This window comes from Cyprinus carpio, unplaced genomic scaffold (genome assembly GCF_018340385.1).
Source record: "Cyprinus carpio isolate SPL01 unplaced genomic scaffold, ASM1834038v1 S000006628, whole genome shotgun sequence".
Lineage (NCBI taxonomy): Eukaryota > Metazoa > Chordata > Actinopteri > Cypriniformes > Cyprinidae > Cyprinus > Cyprinus carpio.
In genome coordinates, this window is record NW_024879260.1 from 1114086 (window position 1) to 1131149 (window position 17064).

Here is a 17064-nt window from a genome sequence, read left to right on the forward strand (position 1 = left end):
TAAATATCGTAACTGTGTTAATAAATCTGGACCCACGATTTGTTGCAAATACTTTGGAAAACGCTACATTTATTTAGCATTTTATTTACAAAATCAAATCACATATTTACAAAACAAGAGGGTCAAATTACACTATTGTGGCAAACTTTTGGCATCAATGAATGCCATGAAAATCTCAAAAAAAAAAAAATAGAAACTGAATTAGGTTGATAATCATATTATTGTGATCATGTTTGTTCTTTAAAATAACATGCCTGGCATTACTGGAAAACTGGGATTATTGGCCATACGATCAGAACAGCTGGAAAAAGAACCCCAAGGATATAATTCAGAATGTACAGAGATTGATGCAAGCAACATTACAATATTGGCACCATAATTATTGTGTTGTAAAAGAAAGACCTTTGACTCTTGACACCAGCTTAATGCACAACACACCCTTTCAAATCTTAAAGCTTGGTGTAACAATAGTGCCTGTTCTACACACCATCAATCACATAGACAGTAATTAAAAATACATATCCTTTATGCTTTTTTTTATTTTTAAACAGTTTTTTGATGCTATAAAACCTTCTTATGGAAGGTCCTAAATTTGTAAACATGTATAGTGGGATAAAAATAAAAGCATAAAACAAAGAATGTATAAAAGAAGTGCAAATCATTAAGGTAATGTCAGTTTCTCTGAAACACTTGGTCATATGGCATATATTTTATGTTATACAGACATACTAACCACTGCACCTGCATTATACTGTAATAAACATTTACTCTGTTTTTCTGGTGGAAAATCCAGATGAAAGACTGGCAGTGTGTGGAGAATTCTCTTTTTCACATACACTTAATGTGCACATTCAAATGAACAGGTTGATTGTTAAAGCTGAAAACAAGTAGTAAATCCTACTTCTCTGAGAAAAGAAAAATCAATACCACGACTGCATTAGTGTTAGTGATTAAGCTGTGTTATACATTAAAATACTTCCTGGACCGATCAACTGTGTGATTCACCAGATATATAAATATTGTATATATTGCAGTAAAAACTGCTTGGTGAAGTGTCTGAGCTGATCACTTGATCACCGTGGCGGACACTACTGCACAGGCATGGTTTAAAAACACATTACACATACTGCAAAGTGTCCAGAAACTGGCCTTTATGTTGACAGCAAGCAGCCTCCCGTCCCCGATCCTTGTTCGTTTAGTCGATTTCTATTCCAGCAAATGTGTTAAGATGGGCACGGAGAGTGAATCCTTTGCTCACTGTATTTGCTGAGTCCAGTATCACTGTCACCTCCTGCACATGAACTTTGACTTCAAGGATTTTTGAATGTAATATCCAGGGTCTCGACATGGAAGCAACCTCATGCGTGCTATGTGTTAGAAAATAATAGTACAATGTAAAGAAATCAATGGTTTCATCTAATCTGTATCACCACTCCAGAAGACCAGAAGAAGGGCATTTTTAATTCTATGTCTTAATTATTCTTTAAATTAAATTTTTTTAAAGAATACACTACTATGTCAAAAGTTTTAGGGTCAGTAAGAGTTTTCTTGTTTTCATACGTAATACTTTTATTTTGCAAAGATGCATTAAATGAATCCACAGGGACAGCAAAATCATGTCACATTGTTGTTAAAAAAAAATAATATTACAAATAATATGCTGTACTTTTGCAATGTGACAATAATACAAACTGTTACTTGAGCATCAAATCAACATATTTTAATGATTTATGAAGGATCATGTCACATTGAAAGATTGGAGGAATGGCTGCTGACAATTCAGCTTTGCTATCACAGGAATAAATTTAATTTATATATATATATAGATATAATATATATATATATATATATATATATATATTATAGATCTATATATATATCACCACTTAGTTAAAATGATAACATGAGCAGAAAAAGCACTGCTTTCTTACCTCTCAACGTTCATAAATTTCCTTCGAAAGTCTTTGTCCAAACGTACTGTGAAAGTTGAAAAAAAGTGATCTGGCGTCTTCAATTTAAAATTGCATGTCCTGATCTTTGTCTCCTAAAAAAGAAGCAAATCACAGCATAAATATCTGAACTTAATCAGATATAAGTTGCATTTACCAACAACAAACAGTCCAACAGAGAGTTAAAAAAATCAGACAAACATAGATAGATAGATACTAAAATATATATAAAATATATTTTCCAGAAAAGTTTTGTCTTAGCCAGACCTACCGTGATATTCTTTGGCTTTGTGTCACTGAAAGTGACTGTGAGACAGTTGAGATCTACAAAGTGGGAAGTAAAATCATCATTTATTTAAAATTGGTCAGGTTGAAGTTAATGTTTATCTAAAGTGATTAACAAAAACAAACACCTTTTCAGTCAAATCATGTAACTTTACCTTCAGTTTTGTTTTGTGGTATTGCTGAAATCTGGGCGCCTGTGGTTCTGAGTGAGAACCCTTTCTCAACCTCCCTGTTGCTTAGCGACACCTAAAGGGAATGTGAAGGGCCATATGAGGTCAACTAAGATTTGCTGGTCACTTAATTTTTAATTCTAGAAAAAATCCTTAATGTTTCTTTTTGACTTAAGAACAACACTGACTGGAAAACCGACCAATCAGCAACACCAGTCATATTGTATGTGACAGGGTACGTGAAAAATACTCTGATAACAACAAAGACAGCATAATTGATACTCACTTTTAAGTAGCTAAATGAGATCAGTGCCCCACACAGCTCGGCAGGCATCTTCTTCTGTTTGACAGTGTCTAAGGAAAGAATGTTGACTGTAAATACTGGCTGAATGAACTGCTGGCCTAAATTTGGGGTGGCAATGGCTGTACTTATCCCAAATTTGGTTATTGAATACCTTTATATCCAGCTTGGGCCATTCTAAACTCTGGAAAATCCACTTCCAGGTCTGTGACAAAAAACTTCTTCCACAGGTTCTTTGGACTTGTTGGAAAAGTAAATCTACAAAAATAGAATAGAAAATAAAAAACAAGAATGGTATGTTTTATTTAAAAAGTGTTCTGTAGATCATTCAACAGCCTAAATAAGGACCTAAACAGCTTGACCTTCTGCGCTTGAACTGTGGCTCAGTAGGCTACTTTATCTACTTTTTATACTGCTTTCACATCTTTTATGCTTATTTTGTATATAACATATTTATTGGAAACTTCCGAAAAAAAAAAAAAAAAACTAGTTTCTTCTACATGTAAACTTACTTGGTGACTAAATTACTTCTGAAACTCATGCCATCATAGCTGAAAAACTAACTACGTAAAACAGTACAAAAGGGCATTCATTCTCACCTTGATGTAGAAAATGTTGAAGTACGGCTGTTGTCCCATACGCACATAATATGAAATGACATCAGCTGAGAAAAGGTCAGATTCTTGTGGTTTGCCAGTGCCGGACTGGAAGATTAAAAATAAAACAAAGCAAAACCAATTGAAGTTAATTTTAATTTTAAAGTTATAATGACATCATTCTTTGGGAGTGATGTTTGATGAATTGAATGTGCACTTGTAGTGTACTTGTGTATTAAAAACAAACAAAAAACAAACAGAAAAAATGTACTTGCAGATAAAATACATTAAAGAAATAAAAGGTCACTTAAGTGTACTTAAAGAGAGTACACCTTTGTGACTTTCGTAACACACTTTAAGTACAATTTTACAAAGTGCACTGTTATAAAGTCAAACCATTCACCATTACAAATGTGTAATTACAAAATTTAAGTACATGGCGTAAAAGTGTAAATAGAAATTACATTAAAGTATATTTTAGTTTACCATAAATGCTTGTCACCATGGTTAGGCAGTACAATTTAGCCATATTACCAGGATAATAGAAGTAATTATATAATTACAAATAAAGATGTACTTAAATTCTACTTAAGTGGGTCAAAAAAAGCATGCTAAAGTTCAGCATTTAATAAAAACTATAATTTATAACCATAATATTTTTTAATTTAATTGCAATTAAGACAAAAACACCATTACATTTAATTTGCAACTTAAGTATAGGTCTTTTTCTGTAATGTGAACTCTTAAGTATTTTAAAAGTATGCTTATCTGTAGATATGTCATGAGCATGGTAATGTAAATATATCTGGGATTAAACACTGGCATTTATTCACAAACTTCTCAATATATAAATCTTTAAACAAACCTAACAAATTTGGAAAAAATTAATGTGTAAGCTACACTGGCAAGAGTAACATGTTTTTCACAAAGAACAGTTGCTAGCTTTGAATTTACACAAGGAAATGCTTGAAAAAAATACCTGAAAGAGAAACTTTTAAACTTCCTCATTCCATACAAGTATGTTCATATTTCTTACCCAAATATGGCTAATATGCTAAATATCTGCCCATCTTTTGACATACCGTTTTTGCAAGATCAGGGAATCATCTGTCCAAGACTACAGATATTGCAATCGTACCACGGATCCACCATTCCAAGATAAGAGCCCCAGAGCACAGAAGTTATTGCTTGTAGAAGGCACATTATCCTAAAACAGATATTCTGTAAGTTCATGCTAGTTCTGCTAAAATGGAATACACTTTTTTTGATGAAAGTAATCAGTTTTCATCTCAGTACACTTGCTGAAGTTTCCCAAGGGAGGGAAAGGGTATTTACCTTCACAGGAGAGGCTGTAGATGACTGGCGAGCAACAGGGATGTAGTACATCTGTAGGTTGACTTTCGTGGTAAGAAACCGTCTCCTGGCTTCCCGTTTCCTGTAAAGCAAAGCCAAAATGTTGTTGTTCGAAACTTAATTCAATCATAACAGAACCCTAAACACAAAGGTGTGAAAGCATTTAGGGATCTGATGATCTTAGAACAAGGAAACATACAGAAAACTTCCTTAATTACAAAGAAATAAGAGGCTTCTTCAATAGACAATAATTGAAGTGATCAGTTTTTAGGGTCTGTACTCTGTACAGTATGTTTATTCTATACCAAACCCAGAAGCCAAGTTACTTTTAATCGACAGTTTATTTGAATGTTGTCACTGTTTCAAGCCTTTTTCAAGAATATTAACTTGTTCCCTTTAAGTCAAGTAATTCCAAAAATATCAGATGTCAACTGTCCAAACAACTGAATTACATTATAATGAACAAGCCTCATTAAAAGGATGAAATTACTGAAGAAAGTAACCTTATTAAAAGGTTAGTTCACCCAAAAATGAAAATTAGCCCGTGATTTACTCACCCCCAAAGCATCCTTGGTGTATACTGTATGACTTTTATTCTTTCAGACGACAGTTTCTTTCATACGACAGTTAGCGCAAGCTAGAGAACACGGTTTATAATGCTTTAAATATGGATAATTTTCTTACAAAATCATTGATTCGCTACAGGAGGCCTTTATTCACCCCCCGGAGCCATGTGAGGCACTTTTTTATTATGGATGGATGCACTTTATTCGACTTCTTTTGGACTGTTGAATGAAAACACCCACCCACTGCCATTATAAAGCTAGGAAAAGTCAGGACATTTTTTAAATATAACTCAGATTGGATTCCTCTGAAAAAAGAAAGTCTTATACACCTTGAGGGTGAGTAAATCATGGGCTTATTTAAATTTTTGAGTGAACTAACCCTTTAAGTAGTTTAGTGAAATCTTGTATCATTATTTATAAGAAAAAAAACATCACTCTTATAAATATAAAAAAATAATTTGGTATAACCAACAAAATCTCATGTGGTGCAGAAACATGCAAAAAAACCATAAAACAAGAAAATTATATGAAAAGGACCACTTCAGACCCCCATGATTATGTGTCAAATGCAATAAGTCTCTTAAAAAATCAAACACCCCACAAAATTAATATGAATTCAAGAATACATCAACAAAAAATCTAATGAAATTCAACCACCAAATAAATTAAAAAGACGCGTATTAATGCGCTCTTTAAATAAAAAAGAGTTCCTCAAAATAGCAACGCGTCAACAATGCACCTGAACACACCTCATTTTCAGACCAGCACGCCCATGAGTGCACCAGTGGATGCAAATGCATTTGCTATTTAAACAACGCGGCACAGGACGGGAAAATGAGAACTGCATTGGGCTGAAACTAGCAACATACCACTTGCGCCGCAATTGCGCTGGGTGTATGATAGGGCCTAATTTCTCCTACCTTAACCAGTAGTATGCCCTGGCTAGCCTTCCCACTGCCCGGTCATCTCCCATCACCACTATTTTAGCAGTGTAGTCCCGTTCTTCCTTGGGCAAGGTGGTACTACTATTTCCTGCTCTCCTCTGCAATGTGCCACTGCTGCCAGCGGTTCCCGTCTCCTCCAGCACGTCCTGCATCAGAGCCATGCTTTCGGTGACAGACGGCTTCAGCTTAATTCCTCCACGCCGTGACAGTCGCCCACTGGTAATTTCAGGCTTTATGGTTTTTCCTCCAGGAAATTCCATGTCAGAAGCCTCAGTTCCCTGGATGTCACGCTCTATACCACTGTCCGTCGACATGACAGAGTACCGTGGCATGTCTGAGTTAAGGTCTGTGGGTAAGTAAGACATATAGAAGTCCTCTGAACTCATCAGGCTTTCACTAAAAGATCCAGAACGGATGAATTTGGCCAGTTCTCTCCCTGTGGGCATAGAGGATGAAAATGAATGTTGTATTTTAGTGAATAGCCTCAAATCTCTTGAGTTTAGATGAGTTCATGTATGCTAAGATCTATTTCTATGTGATTTAACCCTAAAAATACCTTTCTTGCTATACTCAAACAAAAACACTAATAAAACCTGATAAAAAAAAAAAAAAAAAAAACATTTATTTTACAGTGTAGTAATCTCACTGGAATCTCCTTTAGAGTATCAGATCTCAACAATGTCACAAACAATGCTCAGATTCAACAAGAGACCAACGTCTGCAGTCATTCAATCAATGCATTCAATGCAATCAATCAATCAATCAATCAATCAATAATTGTTAAAGGCTATTAACACTAACACACACACCAACAAAAGAAAGCAAATAAGTAGCTGGGATAAAGACATGGGGAGTTAAGGACACTCGTCACATTTGGCGCAAGTTCGAATCCACTTTTTTCCAATTCCAAACTTATTCCTATCATATATTAGCTTGTTTATATGCAGAAGAAAATATTCAAAATGTGCTTATAAAACACTAATGGGTATTTAATAGTGGGAATAAAGCTTTTTACAAGCATTTATTAGGCCTATACTTGAAACTATGTGGTCCTTCCTGGACCTATGAGGACACTTTTACTGACCTGCAGGTTAGTGGTAGGTATAGGGAGGCCTTTAGGGATAGGGACCAGTTAGGTCCCAAAAACGAAGCATTCAATTATGATTTTAATAATTATGCAATGACTATGTTGCATACTTTTTTTTTTTTTTACTATTTTACTACAATACACTGAGGTGTAAATAGTATCTGGTACAACTAATTTTAATTATTAATTATAATTATCTTGCAACACTATTAGTACAAATAGCCCCTGCCAAAACATTTTTGTAAATGAATCCCACTTACAGATCTCCTCCTCCTCCCACCACAGATGGAAACTCATCTCCGGATTGGGAAGCGGAACATCACACAGGGAGCCGCTGGACAATAGACCTAAAACCCAAAACCGTCACAATGACACCACAAACAAATCCTGCTTCCTGATCCGGCTACACAAGTTGGATATCAAAAAAGGAGGGAAAAAATAAAAAATCTAGGTCTTTTATTAGAGGAAAAAGGCTATTTTGATACAGATGGAGTTGGTCAAGAGTATTTGTTTGTTTATGTGAGGGAGTATAGGTAAGAATATAGAAACAGTGCAGAATAGAATAGAATAGTTTTGTAGCGTACCTTTCTTGGTGTTACTGAGGATCTGTAAGTATAACTCTTGTAGTTTCTGTCTGGTCTGACCCCGATCACCTCTGTTACTGCCTGTGCTCTGGTCTACTGTTGCAAGCACTTCATTAAGGTACGACTCCACATCCTGGTCCATTTCCTGACATATGCACAGACAGGTAATCAGACACACAAACACTTACACAGAAAGCCACACAGCATGAAATCACACATGCAGATGCACACACAAACATACAGCCATAATTCAGAGAGACACATATGGGATGTCCTGTGGATTTCCTTTCCTGTTGCTTTAATTTTTCTGAAAATAAACTGCAGACGGCTAACGTTTGGACAGAGACAGAGAGATGCTGACCTGCACTAAATGCTCACCCATTGTCTCCATCATTGTATAGTCTCACAACTAAAATGATAGAGTACTTAGACTGTTATACACAGGTTAAATGTAGGTACAGACCATTTCCTATTCATTTAGAATAATGAATCCTTTCTCTTCACATAAACTTTTTAGCAGAGGGACAGTTTTGACTAGGTAAGAGCAAAATGGCATGTTGAACTATGTCCCAGGGATCATTTCTGATTCACAGCTGGTTGCTGTGACAACATGTAACATCTGAATACTTGTACTCTTGACCCTTACTCATACAGAAGCCTGTGATTGAGTGTGACTGTGGATGACTGGCATATGAAATATCATCTCTTTGTCACATCCGTCAAAATAATACCAATTTTCCAATTACCCGCTTAAGAAACATTTATTATAACAGTTGAAAAAAAAGTATTGCTGCTTAATAATTTTTCTTTTAAAAATTATTTCTATCATTTTTTTTTTACCTTTATTTCGACAAGACAGATTTGACTTTGAATTGACAGACAGCGAAGTGGGAGAGCGATGGGGGCAGAATTGGGAAAGGTACTAGAGTTGGGATTTGAAACACAGGACACCAGTTGCGCAATGCCGCTGTATGTTGGCGTGCTGCCCATAAGGCTATCAGTGCCAACTGCTGTTTAATGTTTTTGTGGAAAATGTGTTTTTTTTTAAGACTCTTTGATGATTAGAAAGTTCCCAATGAATGGAATTTATCTGAAATAAAAATTATTTGTAACAATGTAGTCACTTTTCATAAATTCAATGCATCCTTTCTGAATAAAATAAATTTATAAAAAAAAAACTTACTGATCCCAAACTTCTTCAATTGCGCCTAACTTATATTACATTGTTTTACCAGATGTTCAACAAACAATGAAGTTTGAAAAGTTATCGTATCATTTATGCAGCATCATAATGTTTTATCTCTGTATGCATTACTTGGATACTGAGATATGCATTAGTCAGTTTCAGGATCTAAGATTTGTTTGTGAACTTCTTGGCTATGCTAGTCCACAACTAGCTTTTCTAGACAACATCACTGACCTGCAAAGCATCATTGAGAGAGGGCCCGTGACAATCCTCTCCCAGTGCTGCCTGAAGACTGTGCTGCACTACACAGCGCATCAAGCTCAATGGGTTCCGGAACATTCCTTGAGCCTCAATGTCAGCCTTCAGAACAGTGCTAAGAGACTCGGAAAATACTGCAGGATCCGCAAACACAAACACCCTGAACATGGCAGAGAAAGAGAGAGAGAGAGAGAGAAACATTGATCTGATTCACTTCTAACTGGGCTGACATGAGGTTTATTTGATAAAGCTTCCCGCTGACTTCAGCAGCCGCATCAACCTCAACCTCATGTAGACTGGAAGCAATTTTTACCAGTTGAAAACATTCAACAATATGATAACAGGCTTTGAAATATTTGGATGCACAACATATTAAAACTGTTGACTTCACAAAAATTACTATGCCGGTTTTCCCATCTACTCCTATGTTATGTGGTGTTGCATTAGAAAAAAGGCACACCTAGACCAACTAAGCAAATAATTTGCTTATTATATTTTTTCTGATAATAAGCCCTAGTAACAATCGTTTCCTTATTCCCTTCTAGTCTTAACTATGATTATAGCTTAAGATAATTAGAAGAAACCCTCATTATAAGGTGTTCCAAAGCTGAACAATCTGGTATTACAGGTTTCAACAATTAGTAAGATTAGTAAGAAACTCAATTCAAAGATATGCTGTCAAGTTCAAAGTAATATAAACAACATTTTAAAAAGAAAGATTAGGGCCCTGATTGCTCCAAAAAGACAAATGGCACCATACTTTATCTATATATAATTATGTTCACATACAGTAGATGTCCTAGTAGAGTATTCACAGATGTAGTGCATCAGTATTTATACAGATATGCTCCACTAATGTTCGACAACCAGAAAGTGGCTAAATAGTGTTTGGGTAGCACAATACTTTAACACAATGTAAATGTGTTAAGTAAATTCATAAATACATTCATAAACATACTGTTCATTGTTAATTTCATTCATTCATTTAAAATGCAATAATTTAATAAACTTGAAATGTATTAGTATATACATATAAAAAATTTAAATTACCCAAGACTAACAAATACTGTAAAAGTTTATTGTTATTTAATTATAACTATTGCATTAATATTAAAGTATAACCATGAAATCAAAATGGTCAATTCTTATTTGTTTATATGATGTTGCAGTGTTTATTATAAATTATTTATCTTTGCACATCATATAAAAAATTAAAAATTAATGCTCCAGCAATATATCACTCAGATGAAAACAATAACAATCTAATCAACTCTAATGAACACAATTAAGTCTTGCCTACGTTTTCCTCCTATTGGAGAAGCGGTTTCATAATTTCTGTTTTATGTTGACTTTATTGTATAGATCACATTATACTGTATAAATATTAAACAATATTTATATTATTTCTAATAAACTTCTTTTGTTAAACAGTGTATGTGCTACATATGCCCCTTATTTTTTTATATAAAGATTTTAAAAAACAACATTTTAAATATGACTTTAGTGAGGTGTTCAATATGTTTTGAGATCACACTGACACAGAGACATTGACTCACCTCTCCTGCTGAGGATAGTGTTCATTTTTCAGATTTTGTTCTGCAATTATCATTTTCTGATACAAAAGGCCTATGAAAAAAAACAAAAAACAAATGCATATCATACTCACAGGGATCATGTTTTCTTGTTTATGACTTTAATGACTAATAAGTTTTTCTTGGCGACAAGCCAAAAGAAAAACTAAGATCAGGAGAGATGCTGATCATACTTTGTTTGAGGAAAGTAACAAACCTGGAGCAAGTCGTTCTGCTTTCATTTGGCCAGCATAACTAAGGCCCACAGTGCAGTACGGCTGAGGCAGAGTCAACAACCTCTTGCAGAAGTCATAAACTCTTTTATAGAGGTCATCAGGTATGTATACTGTCTGCAAAGAAACACAAGTAAGGATGTCAAGCAGGACGTTGGTGGCTTCTTCTAAAAAATTCAAACATAAAAAAGTACCATGTTCAAATTCAAATAAAATTCTTACAATAAACAATACACGATAACACTTTAATTCCCACTTGATGGAATATCTGGATCCAAAATCAAAACCAAATGAACTGATTAAATTAAGGACAGTTAAAAGCTGTAAGAGCAGCCATCCTTTCTCTTACCTGCATCATAGCATATATAAGTGTATTAAGTAGAGGAATGAGATGGTTCTTGCAGTCAGTTCTTTCAGCCTGTATATGAAAACAAGAGAAAACATGTTTACTATCTATCCATCCAATCATTCACTAATTCAAATAAATCATTCTGTAAGTCATTCACAGCCTACAGCTTTTCGTTGTTCTCTGTGAAATTAAGCAAAAATCATTAATTATGTGTTAATGAACTGTTATTAGTAGTCAATTATCCTGTAATTGTTAACTGTTATTAAAATAAATGAACTCTTTATAGTCACAGTAGCAACAGATGAAAATTTCAAGCTTCTTAGGCAAGTACGTTCAAATAATGCTGTCATAATAAACACTAAATACAGTAATAGCACTTAGGTCACACTAACTGAACATGCTTGAACTATTTTGTCAGCTATTTAAAGGGGAAATGTAATGCTATATTTCAACAATCATTATGCCATAGAAACTGGTGACTCACTCTTTCTAGTTCCTTGATGGCCACTCTCACCAAAGCCAGACTCCTGAGAGAACTGTCCTGCACTTTCTTATGTAATGTCCATCTCAGCATCCCTGCAGGATGAACAAAAACGAAGGCTCTTATATACACCAAACTAGAATATGTATGCAACAAATTTTGTGCATTGATACTGCCACTTGAAACTGGCACCCCAGTTGTTGCATGATACTGATGCTTACAGAGTAGTGTGAGTTTTTGACGGCCTTTATACGCAACATGAACAGATCACACTAACGATTAGATTGCAGATTGCGGTTTTTAAAGAAACCATGTCTTTTTTAGCTTGTCTTTTTCTTTGCATAGCATGTATGGCAATCAACTGTATCTAGGTTTGGCCTTCAAGTGAGTTCTTTATTTAGGTGTAATCTCTAAGTGTCAGTCCGTACCTTTATTGACAGCTGGTTGCTCAATGTCCATTTCTCTCATAATGGTTAGCAGGCTACGGTAGATTTCGGATTCAATGGCAGCATATTCAGCTTTTTAAAGAGAAGCCAACAACATAGCATTTGAATGCTGATATAAATCAGTTGATATGTGTGAAATACTCTACCGTTCAAAAGTTTGGGGTCAAAGTTCATCAAAATACTGTTTTTTAACTGTTAGAATGTCATTGAAGACTGGAGTAATGGCTACTGAAAATTCCGCTTTGCCATCACTGGAATAAATTACATTTCACAACTTATTATAATATAAAACTGTTATTTTAAATTGTAATTATTATTTCACAATATTACTTTTTTACAGCCCAGGTAAACATAAAAGACTTCTTTAAAAACATAAAAAAGTTATTGTCCCCAAATTTTAAATGGCACTGTAAATTTTAAAGTATCAAGTGGATAATCAAATATTAAAAAGTGATTTGTCACCTTTTGTTATTTATAATTTACTCGAAGTTTCTCCAAAAGGTGTAACTCTCACCTGCTGAGTCCCCAACATTAATACTGCTAGAATTTCTCCAGGATGCCATGCCTGTGACTTGGTCCTTACATAATGAGGTAAGCGGAAAAAAACACCACTGTGACTGCTGATGCAAAGACAAAAAATATTCTGAAAATGATTATATAAAATTAAAAGAGAAAATGAACAATGTTACATTTACAATTTACTAAATTCTGGCATCGTTTACTCACTCTCATGTTGTTCCATTTCTTTCTTCTGCAGAACACCAAAGAAAACAATTTGTGGAACATCTGGGTCCAAACAACATTTGACTGCATTGAATGAAAAAAAAAAAAAAAACCTGAAAAAATTTACTATATATATATATTATACATATATATATATATATTATTATATATATATATATATTTTTTTTTTTTTTTTTTTTTTTTTTTTTTGGGGCTCCACAGAAGAAAGAAATGCATCCATGTTTGGAATGACATGATCACGAGTAAATGTTTTGCTGAACTAATCCCTTTAATGTGCTGGTCACATTAATCTGACTCACTCTACTATTTTCCACCAATTATGATGCTGAAATTTAATCTCACTTAAATTGTATATTCGTGAGCTTATAAAACACAGTAGATAATATCAAGTTATTCTGGGCATGATTGTATGCAACAGTAAACTGTTTACAGTAATTGATAGCTAAGGTTATTTACCAAAAAGCAAACCACACTCGCACATGACCATGGCTAACAGCCTCAGGTGCACTTTTACCCACTACTGATTAAACAAGGAAACTTCCCCTTCATTTCACCCTCTCAGACACGGTTTATAACTGACCAGCAACACAATGCAACTAACTGCTCTGTTAATAAGACACTTTTAAGTCACAAACTGAAATCTAAAAACTAGAAAGAGGAAAGGGGAAAGGAGAAAAAAAAAAACGATACTATGATAAAAAATCCAGAACGAGTGAAAAAAAAGCATGTAGACCTAATAAACGAAACTAAAAAAAGGGGGCCATTTTTAGTGACCGACACAGCTCGTAATTATGCAACTTTCCGACAGCTTGGTTTCTTAGTGCTAAGAAGCATATTTCAAAGGTTACCTCCAGTAAGCAGCAACTGTCTGTTAGTGCAATAAAATGCTGAAGTTCCGCTGAAGAAAAAGAAGTGCCTTACCTTTCGTCCTTGTAAGACTATCAGTGGACTACATCATATGCTACATGTATAAAAACTTATGCTGGCCAAACAGTCACACTGAGAGTTGCACACTGTGTAACACTTCCTCTAACTGCTGCGGCTGTCACTGAGGACAACTGCAACTCTGACTCAAAGCTGAGTGTGAATGTGAGGGGGGGGACGGGGAACGAGAGAAAGAGAGAGAGAGAGATGAAGAGAAAGAAGAGAGAGAGAGAGAGAGAGTGAGAGGGACGAGACGAGAGAGAGAGAGAGAGAGAGAGAGAGAGAGAGTTTGACAGAGGCAACGTCAGAGGAAAGTTCCGAGGAAAGTAGAAGGAGGATCAGGGGATGAAAAAAGAGTGGTTAAATGTGTGAAAGAAGTCACAGAATGGGTGTGTGGACACACTGAAGGGAAAGTCCCTTTGAATATGTTTGATTTATTTTATCACACCCAAACAACACCCTGATCTGGATTTTGAACAATTTCAGCATGAACGTTTCATTAGCCAGACAATGGACATATTGTGTTGGTTTGCATAAGCCTAGTGCTGCAGAACGGCACAAACTAGCACGCAAAGATCGAGCCCCTGATCCTGCACAAAAAAGGCATTGAACAAGTAAAGAGAAACAGGGTCAAGAGCGCTGTATCAGCACAGAAAGCAGCTCGCTGAACCACAGGCTTCCTGTCACTCACTTGGCCCTCTCTCAGAGAGACCATAGATGACAGGACCTGACACATCTCCTGTCCCCATAAATGTGGGGGGCGGACCACACACACGGCTGAGATATCTTTAGTGCCAGTCAAGAGAGAAAAAGTTAAGCTTAGAAACTTTTACTTTCTCGCTTTATGTTCAGTCTTTACTTCTTTCTTTGATATAATGCCTCTGCATACAGTACAGTTAATAATCCTAAAGTGTGGAGATTATGAGGAAGATGAATGACGCATAAAAGTGTCCATTATAAGCTATTTAAAAACATTTGCGAAAAGTTTATAGAAATGTATTTTTTGTATTCATGTTTTACTTCATATGGGTCCGAAAAAAACTTTACAGTTTGCAGTTAATGACAAAAAAAATGGCATGTGGTGTAACTTCAAGTGAAATTAATTTTATATTGTACTTGCACTCTGAAAATGGTTGAAAAAATCATTATTTTTTTGCAATTTTTTTTTTGCAATATTACACTTTTTTCTGCATGTTTCTGCACGCACCACAGATTTTCAAATATTAATAAGAAGAAAAGCTTTTTGTGTTAAAATATTTTTATAAGGATTATTTGATAATGAATATGTATATATGCTTATATACTTAAAAGGGGTCAAGATTTTTATATTTATGGTTCTTGAGATTGGTTTATGAAGTTTTTCACACCAACCAATAAAGGTTAAATACTTGTAAAAATTGTCATTTTGATCAGAAAAACATCTACTTTCTTACTTCTACTGAACACAAAATATATTCTGAAGAATATGTTCCCAGTTGCTGGTCCCCAATTTGGCTACTTAGGCTATATTATTCAAAATATCAAAATATCTTCTTTATATGTTCAACAAAAGAAAGAAACTAATATAGGTTTGGAACAACTTGAGGGTGAGTAAAAGATGAAAGAATTCAACTTTTTTTTGGGGTGAACTATTCCTTTAAATCTTCTTTTTACTCTGTCTTTTGATTTTTAGCATAGAATAATAAATTGTTTAAAATGTAACATAAACATGTTTTGTACAAAGTGATATACTGACAGTAGCCATCCCATAAAAGCAGCTTTGACAGATAATCATGTCAAATCATAATATATAGCCTACCTTTATGCCTTTTAGAAACATTTGGCAGGTTAGAGATTTTAGCAGTCTGTGCACCCCTCTAATATTTTAAACTCTGTAGACTTTAAACATTTTCATACAATTAATGAAAAACTGGTATTTTCTGGTCTCAGTCAAGACCATTCCTTAGTGTACATACTCTTTTACATTCTATTGTTTTGTCTGTGATTAATCTCTCGATGCCAAACTCAATATGCTGCTTTACATTTCCCTGTGTGGGCGAAACTCACGTACCTTAGGTTGTAAAAATGACAACAAATGTGTCACTCATACTATCTCACCTTCACTCGATCGTTCAACCGTCCTTAGGTTGCCAGGTATTCATTAACAAATTGGTAATAGCATGTACTTTCTCATTTTTCTTTGTCTACACATACATTGGCGGGTCGCAGTACATTATTATAGGTAGAAAAAAAAATGCATCCAGCGGCTCTGTAATGTTTCCCGCGATTGCATTTTCAAAAATACCACAGCTGTTGCTGAAAACCTCAACCCTGGAAACACGTTTACATAAGACCTTAAAGGACACAGTTCACACAAAAATGAAAATTCTGACATTAATTACTCAATCTCATGTCGTGTGTAACCCCTGTAAGACCCATTTTTTCACCTTCAGAACACACATTACAATGTAATTTTTTATTTTTATTTTTTTTTTTTATAAATCTGAGAGCTTTCTGACCCTGCATAAAACAGCAACGAACTGGCACGTTCAAAACAGGTACGTTATTCAGTTCTTGAGTTTGTGAGGGAGAGGGAGGATGGCAGGCTTTTGGCAAGATCACTGTCCTTCTTTATAACTGTTTGTTGTGTTGTTGTGTGTGTGGTGTGGTGGTGTGTGTGTGGTGTTTTGTGGGTGTGGTGTGTGGTGTGTGTGTGTGTGTGTGTGTGCGCGCAGTAGCCTACCTATATTATGGCACACTCAGCCAAGCTTCATTGATGCAGACTTTTCAGAATCTCTGGGGATGACAACTCACAGAACTCCTTATAAGATCAGCCCTGCATTGCCTATAGCACTCAACTTTAGAAGCTAACTGACATACTGTATGACAGACAGTACTTTTAAAGGGGTTCATCTGAACTAGAAGGACAAAGAGAGTTCTAAGTACTATAACAGGAACAACCCACCACTTCCTCTGCAATGCTATTTTTTAGTTGCTGTAAGTCAGCTGTGTAAAATCCTATAGATTAAGCTGTGTAATGTTTTTAGTAAAGTAAAAT

General features: G+C 35.0%; 1 pseudogene; it reads right to left on the reverse strand.

The window, feature by feature from the left end:
- Positions 1-1895: 1895 nt before the first annotated feature.
- LOC109069862 lies at positions 1896-14168 on the reverse strand (annotated as a pseudogene).
- Positions 14169-17064: the final 2896 nt, after the last annotated feature.